We start from the raw sequence: 10,855 nt of genomic DNA, 5'->3' as shown, positions 1-10,855 counted from the left end.
GCAATTAAGTTTTGCTTGTTTTCAAGCCTACAATTTGTGGAATATTATGTACAATAAATGGAGTGGGGTATTTGAGATGTCAAACTTACCTATGGATATGAACATATTATATTGTTACATATTCTTAACTTGACACTCTTAAGTTATATGGTATTGGTAAATAAATTGTTCTTTTTTCTTCCCAATGTTAATTTTTCAAATTGTTCTATGTTGTATCAATTACTTTAGCCCAATTTACTTCTTCATTAACAATGCATCCAATTATTAGCAATGTAACCAATCATAAATTGTAACTGAATATAGAACAATATATGTAATGACAAAGAAGACAACAACACAACCATAAGAGACAATAGATTGGTCCAAGACCAGGGAAAACCCCCACAAGAGGGAAAACCCTTTCAAATCTTCTTCTTTATTAGATCGTCATAAAAAGTTTTCAACAGAGAGTACAATGAGCCCAATACATAAATTGCAACAGATATTTACAAAAATAGATTGCAGATCTACAAAACAACAAATAGAAACCCTTTATCCATCATCCAACTGAAGTCAATTATCAAACCCTAGGTCAAAACCCTAGATGCTCTCAGCGAGATTGATTGTGTGCATCTGAAACTCCTTGGACACTCCCTCAGCCACTGTGTTAGGGTGTCCGAGTCTACCTGAACGCTCTCAGGAAGATTGTGTGCGTGCATCTGAGGTAAAACTCACTTAGATTCACTTCAAACCCCTAGACACTCTCTTCTACTTATTATGCATGCATTCAGGATTGCCTAGACAATCCATTGACCACATGGTGTGTTATGAAACCAGCTCAAAAAAAGATAGAAAAGATAGATAAACGCCTTAGAAATAAGCCTCTTCGAGGGCGAAACCTCCCTTACATTAGACAAATGAACAATTCTTCGATGATACAAATGACAAGACCTCCTTTCTATATATAGGAGTCTAAGGAGTCATAATATAATCAGAGCCGACATAACAATAATAATGTAAGGGCACAATAATAACAATAGTGGGCTTCTATGGGGCACAATAGTAACAATATGGGGACTACATGGGTACAACAATATAATAAGGGGGTTGTCCTAATAACAATAAGGGGTTACACTAGTAGTATAGGGGCCTAACATGCCCCTCTCCTTCAAAAAGTGTTGTCCTCAACCCTTGAGTAGTTCTTGATGCTTTTGTAGAATATTCTTGTCCTCCCATGTGGAATCTTCAGTGGGTAATTTCTTCCACCTGATGAGACACTCTGAAATTGATCGATTTCGTAGCTGTCGGGTTCTTGTTTCTGTGACTGCTCCAGGTTCCAATATGATTTTTCCTTCCTCTTCAAGTTCTGGAAATATTGTTTAAATTGGGATCTTCTGCAACTTTTGAATGAGTGGCCACACTTCTTCATCCTTCTTCCATTCATCCCTTGCTTCGTTTACCCAATCTGGTTGGATAATAGAAATAGCACAAAACAATGCTTCCACATCTTCATCCTTTCTTGAGAGTGCATCTGCAACAAAATTTTGCTTCCCTCTTCTATAGATGATGTCAAAGTCATAACCCAATATATTCGTGACCCATTTTTTCTGTTCTTCTACAAATAATATTTGTTCTAAAAAGTATTTAAGACTATCATGATCCAATTTTACCTTGAAGTGTCTTCCCATTCACTAAGGTCGCCATTTCTTAAGTGCATGTAGTATTTCCAACATTTCCTTCTCATAAATAGCTTGCTTGAGATGTAGCAGTAAAAATACCCAATCACCTACATCAAAACATTTTTCACTACAATGTTGATCTACCTGTTGTTTCATTCTATTTTTCACCAAATTGGCATTATCCTTTAAAATTTGGAGAACTTGTTGTTGATGCTCAATGTGATCTTTCACTACTCGAACCTTTTTCTTCTTGATATGTCCTTCATCTTGAGAGTTTGAGAAGTGGTAATTTCTTCCAATGCTTTACAAGATATGGTCGGATTCATTTCTTGATGCTCGATGTGATCTTTCACTTCTTGAACATTTTTCTTCTTGATATGTCCTTCTATCTTGATAATTTGAGGAGTGGTAATTCCAGCCAATGCATTACAAGATATGGTTGGATTCATTTCTTCTTTCTCGATGTGATCTTTCACTTCTTGAACCTTTTTCTTCTTGATATGTCCTTCTATCTTGAGAGTTTGAGGAGTGGTAATTCTTGCCAATGCTTTATAAGATATGGTCGGATTCATTTCTTCTTTCTTTGGGGTTGGTTCCTAGTGTATATACTCTTATTTTGATGTTTCTTGATCCTTTTCTTCCTCCTCTTCATAATCTATGTAAAATAATTTCTTCTTAGCACACTTATGACCTTTAGTGCATTTGATATCACAATTGTAACAAAGCCCTTTTTCTCTTTTCTCTTCCAATTGTTGTGGTGTAACCCTTGTAGGTTGTGGAAGGCTAGGAGAAACAACACTTCCATTATTATAGTTGTGAGGGGTAGACTTCCTTGTTGCCATAATTTTACTTTCCACTATGTAACAAAGCTCTTTTACTCTTTCCAATTGTTGTGGTGTTGCTCTTTGTATCCTCATAATGTGCTATCATTTCCTCTGTGAAAATTGACCACGTAACAAGTTGTTTACGAGAACAAAGCCCTTTATACCATAAAAATTGATCCGGTTCTAAATATGAAGATGCAATACATAACTTTTGTAATAGTGGTACACCATGTAGATCAAAATATTGCTCCATCTGAAGTATCCAATTTACCGGATCCTTGCCATCAAACTTCCTCATATCACCTTTTCTTGATTTTAGGAGCTCGATCTTGAAATGACTATAACTCTGTAATTTCGGTTCTTCTAGTTCTAAAATTGTGATTTGCAGTAGCCCTCTGTGTCCTCTTTCCAATGCCACCAGTCTTATCCAAATTGGATTCTCCAAGGAAGAGTTATGCCAAATCTCCCACAGTGACGTAATTATAGACTATTTCAGTAGAGCTAACTTGTACGACATGCCACGTGTCCCTATTTTGACCTTTGTCTCTAAAAAATATATAAAAGAAACTGTAGTCCGTCCTCTTTCTATAACTTCTTATGAAACTTCAATCCGATGCTCAAAGAGAAAGTTATGAGGATTTTCCCCAGGTCACCTGTTTGGAACGTAATTCAGGAGTCTACAAAAAGACCAACTTCCTCAGATCATATCTCCATAAATGTAGCACGAAAAGCTTTAAAATTCGGACCCAAGGTTCAGTGCGATTTCGTCTTGAATGGGTTTTTTTTTTTGCTTCTGAAATGTCGCAGAAAAAAAGTTATAGTGAAAATGCCACGATGACCTATTTGGAGTAGCGAAACCCTAGAATCTAAAGCTCTGATACCAAATGTTATGAAACCGGCTCACAAAAAGATAGAAAAGATAGATGAACGCCTTAGAAATAAGCCTCTTCGAGGGGGCAACCTCCTTTACATTACACAAATGAACAACTCTTCGATGATACAAATGACAAGACCTCCTTTCTATATATAGGAGTCTAAGGAGTCATAATATAATTAGAGCTGACATAACAATAATAATGTAAGGGAACAATAATAACAATAGTGGGCTTCTATGGGGCATAATAGTAACAATATGGGGACTACATGGGTACAAAAATATAATAAGGGGGCTGTACTAATAACAATAAGGGGTTACACTAGTAGTATAGGGGCCTAACATGGTGTGAGTGTCCAGGGATTAATACTATTTGATCTGCCTATGAAACCATGGATTCTCTCTTTAGGCCTCTATACGAGCATCCAAGACTTCTTGGACGTTCCCTTAGCTACTATGTGCGTGCGTCCGAGGATGAAAAATCCTAGTTATGTTCCTACGTCTGAGAAAACAAAACCCTAGATCCGTGCGAGCTTCACCCCTGTGATTTCGGACCCTTGTGTGAACGTCATCCATTAGACCTGTGCAAACCAAGACAAAAGAGTAGAGTAGAAGATGGATTGATCAATGTGTAGAAATGATCTTGGGGTTGCTTCTATTTATAGGCTTTCATGAGGGTCCACTTGGGGTTGAGGTCGACCTAACCAATTTCACATGTACTTAGGGCCAACCCATTCCATTATACATGAATGAATAAAATAATTCAAAAATCAACTTCCATTTGTCCAAACGGGGTGATCTTTAGGTCGATTTTGGTCCTCCCGAAAAGATGAATTTAATGAAAACATCATCTCAGTCATCCAAGTTTTCCAAGGTGGAATTTTACCCTAGTTGCAAAAATTAACACTTCCTCTCAACTAGGAAGAATTCCACCTGCCAATATCTGTGTGTTAATCATCACACCACCCTGTCATGTTATCATCATGCTTTGGTTGTCTCTGATCAACTCTATATGTTGAAACTTTCTCAGATCTAAAAGAAGAAGAATCGGGGAGCAATAGCTTCCACCCATACCGAGCAATATGATAACTTAATCATACAGGGGAGCACATCTTCGACCCTGAAATCTCATCGGGGAGCTCATTCTCAACCCAGAATCTCAAAAGGGGAGCAAGTCTCAACCCAATCCTATTGCCTACTGATCTTCCCATCAATGACCCTCAATAATCATGTGGTAGAAGACCTGTATCATAATCGACTTGGGTTGTACACCCCAAGTACACTCTCAACCCGATGGCCAAACAACGAGCGATATTCCCAACAAGCCTTGCTTGAGGGTATGATGCCAATCGGGGTATAAGCTGCATAGACCGGATAGGGAGTAGCATCTTCGACCCTATGAAGATAGGGGAGAAACATCTCCAACCCTATGGGTAACTGATAGGGGAGTACCCTATTTTCCAGAGATCCCTCAACCCCAGGAGCCCTTTATCTCATTTCCTCACCTTGGGAGCTCAAACAGGATGGGAAGAGTTGGCTCAGTGTCCTTGATCAGTGTTTCCCCTTATCCAGAGGGGCCACATCCATCATTCCGAGTTTCTCCCTGAATACCAATAAATTTCCATTTGGTAATGCTTGGTAAGGATATCTTCAATATGTTCATCTATCGAAATGTGACGGAGTCTAACAACTCCTCTTTGAACCATGTCTCAAATAATGTGATATCGAATATCAATGTGCTTGGACTTGTCATGAAACAGGAGATTCTATACGAAATGGATCCCACTCTAGTTGTTGCAATATATCACTTTAGTGTCTAGGACCTACTCAAATATCTCTCCAAAGAGCTTCCTCAACCAAATTTCTTCACAGCGATGCTAGCAACAATGTATTCTGCTTTGGTGGTGCTCAATGCTACAAAATTTTGTTTCCTACTCATCTAGGATATCATGGCAGATCCAAGGCTAAAGCAACATCCAGATGTACTTTTTATGTCAATAACATTTCCTTCCCAGTCAACATCAGTGTATCCATGAAGTTGAACATCTGTAGTAGTATATATTAGACCAGGTGTGATCGTCTCATGCAAATATCTCAATACGTGTTTGGCAGTGATCCAATGTGCATGGAGGGGATCGATCATGAATTGACATAATGTGTTTACTGGATAGCATATGCCTGTACAGGTGTTCACAAGGAACATCAAAGCACCAATCAGTTGTCTATACTCGGATGGATTTTCCAAATTGAGTCCTGTAGCTTCTCCACATAACTTCTTGAATTTCATTTGCATTGGTGTAGCCATGGATTTGCATCGAGTCATTCCAAATCTTTCCATCAGCTTCACAATGTATTTTCCTTGTGAAAGGAAAATATCACCAGGCCTTTGCCACACCTCAAGGCTTAGAAAGTAGTGCATGAGAGAAATGTCCTCCATCTCAAATTCAGAGGCTAGCTCCCTCTTTCACTCGATCATCGGAGGCTCACAACTTGTCAAGAATATATCATCAACATATAAAACCAAAATAAATGGCATGCCTTAGACTACCTTGAAGTAGAGGTTGGGATCGGCAATGTTTCTTGTGAATCCCAGCTTCATTAAGTAACCATCAATGTGTGCATACCAAGCTTGGGGAGCTTGCTTCAAACCATAAAATGCCTTCTTCAACCTGCAAACATGTGTTCTTTGATCTTCCACTTCAAATCATGTGGTTATTCAACATATACTTCTTCCTATAACATGCCATGAAAGAATGCAGTTATTATGTCCATCTGATGAAGAGTCCACCCTTGACTAGCAACAAGGGAAAATATCGAACGGATGGTTGTATATCAAGCCACAAGAGAAAATATGTCATCATAATATTCTCCCTCTTTCTGAGAGAATCCTCAAGCTATGAATCTTGTTTTGTATCTATCAATGCTACCATCAATTCCATGTTTGATCTTGAATATCCACTATGAAGTCACAGTAGACTTCCCATTTGGTCTTGGCACAACATCCCATACATCATTTTTCATAATTGATTCATATTCCTCAGCCATAGCATCCTTCCAAACTTGTCCTTTTACAACTTCTTCGAATGAGGTCGGTTCGGCTTGAATCATAATGATCATGGGTGCAACATATCCCTGATACCTGCATGGTTGGTTCCTTTCTCTAAATGGTCTACGAATGGGAATATTTCTTTTAGAATTATGTAGATTATTGCAAAGCTAAAGTGGTCTCTTCCTAGTAGGAGGATCACTTGGAGGAGGATCTAAAGGATCCATAGGCTCCATGGGATCATCAACAATATCAGACTCGGGCATGGAAGGACCATCTAGAATATCCTAGTCATCATTCTCCTTCATGGGAGGAGGAGGTAGAGGAAGGTCTCTCACTTTTCCAATAGCTACATATTCATCAAATGTTACATCCCTAATAATTTCTACCTTAATTTGACCAGGAATATATATTTTATATGCTTTAGAATTTTCACAAAAACCCATAAATGTACCTTTCTTCCTGTAGCTTCCAACTTGTTCCTTTTGTCCTTAGAAACATGAAAATATATGGGGCATCCAAATATGCGAATATGGCTAATATCAGGCTTGACACCTGTGAATATTTCTTGAGGGGTCTTGTTTTCTAATCCTTGACGAGGTACCCTATTTTGAACATATACAACAACATGTGTGGCTTCAGCCCAAAGGAACTTTGGCGCCTTTTAATCATGGAGCATGGCACAAGAAGATTCTAATATAGGGTCTTTCTTTGTTAGGCCCCTATACTACTAGTGTAACCCCTTATTGTTATTAGTACAACCCCCTTATTATATTGTTGTACCCATGTAGTCCCCATATTACTACTATTGTGCCCCATAAAATCCCACTATTGTTTTTATTGTGCCCTTACATTATTATTGTTATGTCGGCTCTGATTATATTATGACTCCTTAGACTCCTATATATAGAAAGGAGATCTTTTCATTTGTGGCATCCAAGAATTGTTCATTTGTGTAATGTAAAGGAGGTTGCCCCCTCGAAGAGGCTGAATTCTAAGGCGTTCAACTATCTTTTCTATCTTTTTGTGAGCTGGTTTCATAACATTTGGTATTAGAGCTTTGAATTCTAGGGTTTCGCTGCTACAAACAGGTCATTGTGGCATTTGCACTATAACTTTTTTTTTGCGATGTTTCAGATGCTAAAAAAAAACCCCATTTGGGCCGAAATTTTTCTGAACTGCAGGTCCAAATTTTAGATCTATTTGTGGAGATATGATCTGAGGAAGTTGGTCTTTTTGCAGACTCCTGAATTACATTCCAAATAGGTGACGTGGGGAAAATAGTCATAACTTTTGTTATGAGCATCGGATTGAAACTTTGTAAGAAGTTACAGAAAGAGGACAAACTGTAGTTTCTTGTGTATATTTTTTAGATCCTAAGGTCGAAACAATGACACGTGGAACTTCCTACAAGTTCGCTAATCAGGTCATCTTGGGAGATTTGGCATAACTCTTCCTTGAAGAATCCAATTTGGATCAGACTGGTGGCATTGGAAAGAGGACACAGAGGGCTACAGCAGGTCGCAATTTCATAACTAGAAGAACCACAATTAATGAGTTATAGTCGTTTCAAGATCGAGCTCCTAAAATCAAGAAAAGGCGATATGAGGAAGTTTAATGGCAAGGATCCGGTAAACTGGATACTTTAGATGGAGCATATTTTGATCTACATGGTGTACCACTATTACAAAAGGTATGTATTGCATCTTCATATTTAGAACCGAATCAATTTTTATGGTATAAAGGGCTTTGTTCTCGTAAAAAACTTGTTACGTGGTCAATTTTCATGGAGGAAATGATAGCACATTATGAGGATACAAAGAGAAACACCTTCTTTAGAGCAACACCACAACAATTGGAAAGAGTAAAAGAGCTTTGTTACATAGTGGAAAGTAAAATTATGGCAACAAGGAAGTCTACCCCTCACAACTATAATAATGGAAGTGTTGTTTCTCCTAGCCTTCCACAACCTACAAGGGTTACACCACAACAATTGGAAGAGAAAAGAGAAAAAGGGCTTTGTTACAATTGTGATAGCAAATGCACTAAAGGTCATAAGTGTGCTGAGAAGAAATTATTTTACATAGATTATTAAGAGGAGGAAGAAAAGGATCAAGAAACATCAAAAGAAGAGTATATACACCAGGAACCAACCCCATAGAAAGAAGAAATGAATCCGACCATATCTTGTAAAGCATTGGCAAGAATGACCACTCCTTAAACTCTCAAGATAGAAGGACATATCAAGAAGAAAAAGGTTCAAGAAGTGAAAGATCACATCAAGAAAGAAGAAATGAATCCAACCATATCTTGTAATGCGTTGGCCGGAATTACCACTCCTCGAATTATCAAGATAGAAGGACATATCAAGAAGAAAAATGTTCAAGAAGTGAAAGATCACGTCGAGCATCAAGAAATGAATCTGACCATATCTTGTAAAGCATTGGAAGAAATTACTACTTCTCAAACTCTCAAGATAGAAGGACATATCAAGAAGAAAAAGGTTCAAGCAGTGAAATATCACATTGAGCATCAACAACAAGTTCTCCAACTTTTAAAGGATAACGCCACTTTGGTGCAAAATCGAATGAAACAACAGGTAGATCAACATTGTATTGAAAAATGTTTTGATGTAGGTGATTGGGTATTCTTATTGCTACATCTCAAGCAAGCTATTTATGAGAAGGAAATGTTGGAAATACTACATGCACTTAAGAAATGGGAACCTTACCGAATGGGAAGACACTTCAAGGTAAAAATGGATCATGATAGCCTTAAATATTTTTTAGAACAAATATTATCTATAGAAGAACAGAAAAAATGGGTCACAAATATATTTGGTTATGATTTTGACATCATCTATAGAAAAGGGAAGCAAAATTTTGTTGCAGATGCACTCTCAAGAAAGGATGAGGATGTGGAAGCATTGTTTTGTGCTATTTCTATTATCCAACTAGATTGGATAAACGAAGCAAGGGATGAATGGAAGAAGGACGAAGAAGTGTGGCCACTCATTCAAAAGTTGTAGAAGATCCCAATTCAAACAATATTGCCAGAACTTGAAGAGGAAGGAAAAATCATATTGGAACCTGGAGCAGTCACAGAAACAAGAACCGATAGCTACAAAATTGATCAATTTTAGAGTATCTCATCAAGTGGAAGAACTTAGCCGCTGAAGATTCCACATGGGAGGACAACACTTTTTGAAGGAGAGGGGCATGTTAGGCCCCTATACTACTAGTGCCACCCCTTATTGCTATTAGTACAACCCCCTTATTACATTGTTGTACCCATGTAGTCCCCATATTGTTACTATTGTGCCCCATAAAAGCCCACTATTGTTATTATTGTGCCCTTACATTATTATTGTTATGTCGGCTCTGATTATATTATGACTCCTTAGACTCCTATATATAGAAAGGAGGCCTTTTCATTTGTGGCAACCAAGAATTTTTCATTTGTGTAATGTAAAGGAGGTTTCCCCCTCAAAGAGGCTGAATTCTAAGGCGTTCAACTATCTTTTCTATCTTTTTGTGAGTTGGTTTCATAACATTCTTCCTTTCAACTAAAAAATTATGTTCAAGAGTATATGGCACAATTGTTTCCTTCTTGATCCCTTCTTTCAAGAAAATTGTTAGGTATTCATTTGACATGTATTCCCTTCCATTGTCAAACCTAAATAATTTTATTCTCTTTCCTGTTTTATTTTCGATCAAGGCTTTGAATTTCTTGAACGTTTCAAAAGCTTCATCCTTGTGCTTAATCTAGTATATCCATCTCTTTCTTGAGAACTCGTCAATAAAGGTGATGTAGTAAAGATGACGACCAATAGAATGCACAGACATCAAAACACATATATCAGAATGAATGAGATGGAGGATGTCATTTGTCTTGTTCTCACTGGAGGGGAATGGTACCCTTGTTTTATTTCCACTTGCACAACCTAGATAAACTCCATCATGATGAACTTGAACATCAGGAATACCAGAGATCAGTTTCTTCAATTTCAGAAGAGCATCATAGTGTAAATGAGCCAGTTTTTGGTGCCACAACTCACTTAGATTATTGGTATTATGAACCAATGATAGGAGAGGCCTTCCAATGGCTATGTAAAGTCCTTCAAATCTTTATCCTAATGTGAATGCATTTCTCATAGGTGAAATGGAAAACCAATTCAAAAATTTTCCTTTGATGAAGGCAACCCTCATCCCTTTATCTTCCAATGCATATATAGATACCAAATTCTTCATTAATCACGGCACATACATAAAATCATGCAATAGAACTGATTCCCCAGAATTCAACTGAAATTTGAAGGACCCAAATCCTTCCACGGGATGAGTCTAATTGTCTCCAAGAATGATCTTCAACTTGATCTCCCTCTCTACTAGATTAGAGAGGACTTCCTTGTATCTAGAGAAATGATCAGTGGCCCGCTATCAACCAACCAACT

The sequence above is a fragment of the Pinus tabuliformis genome, chromosome X (genome assembly GCF_031772625.1).
Source record: "Pinus tabuliformis cultivar Carrire ecotype Pingquan chromosome X, CPIR1, whole genome shotgun sequence".
NCBI lineage: Eukaryota > Viridiplantae > Streptophyta > Pinopsida > Pinales > Pinaceae > Pinus > Pinus tabuliformis.
The sequence above is the reverse complement of the archived record's forward strand: the minus strand, read 5'-3'. Positions refer to the sequence as shown.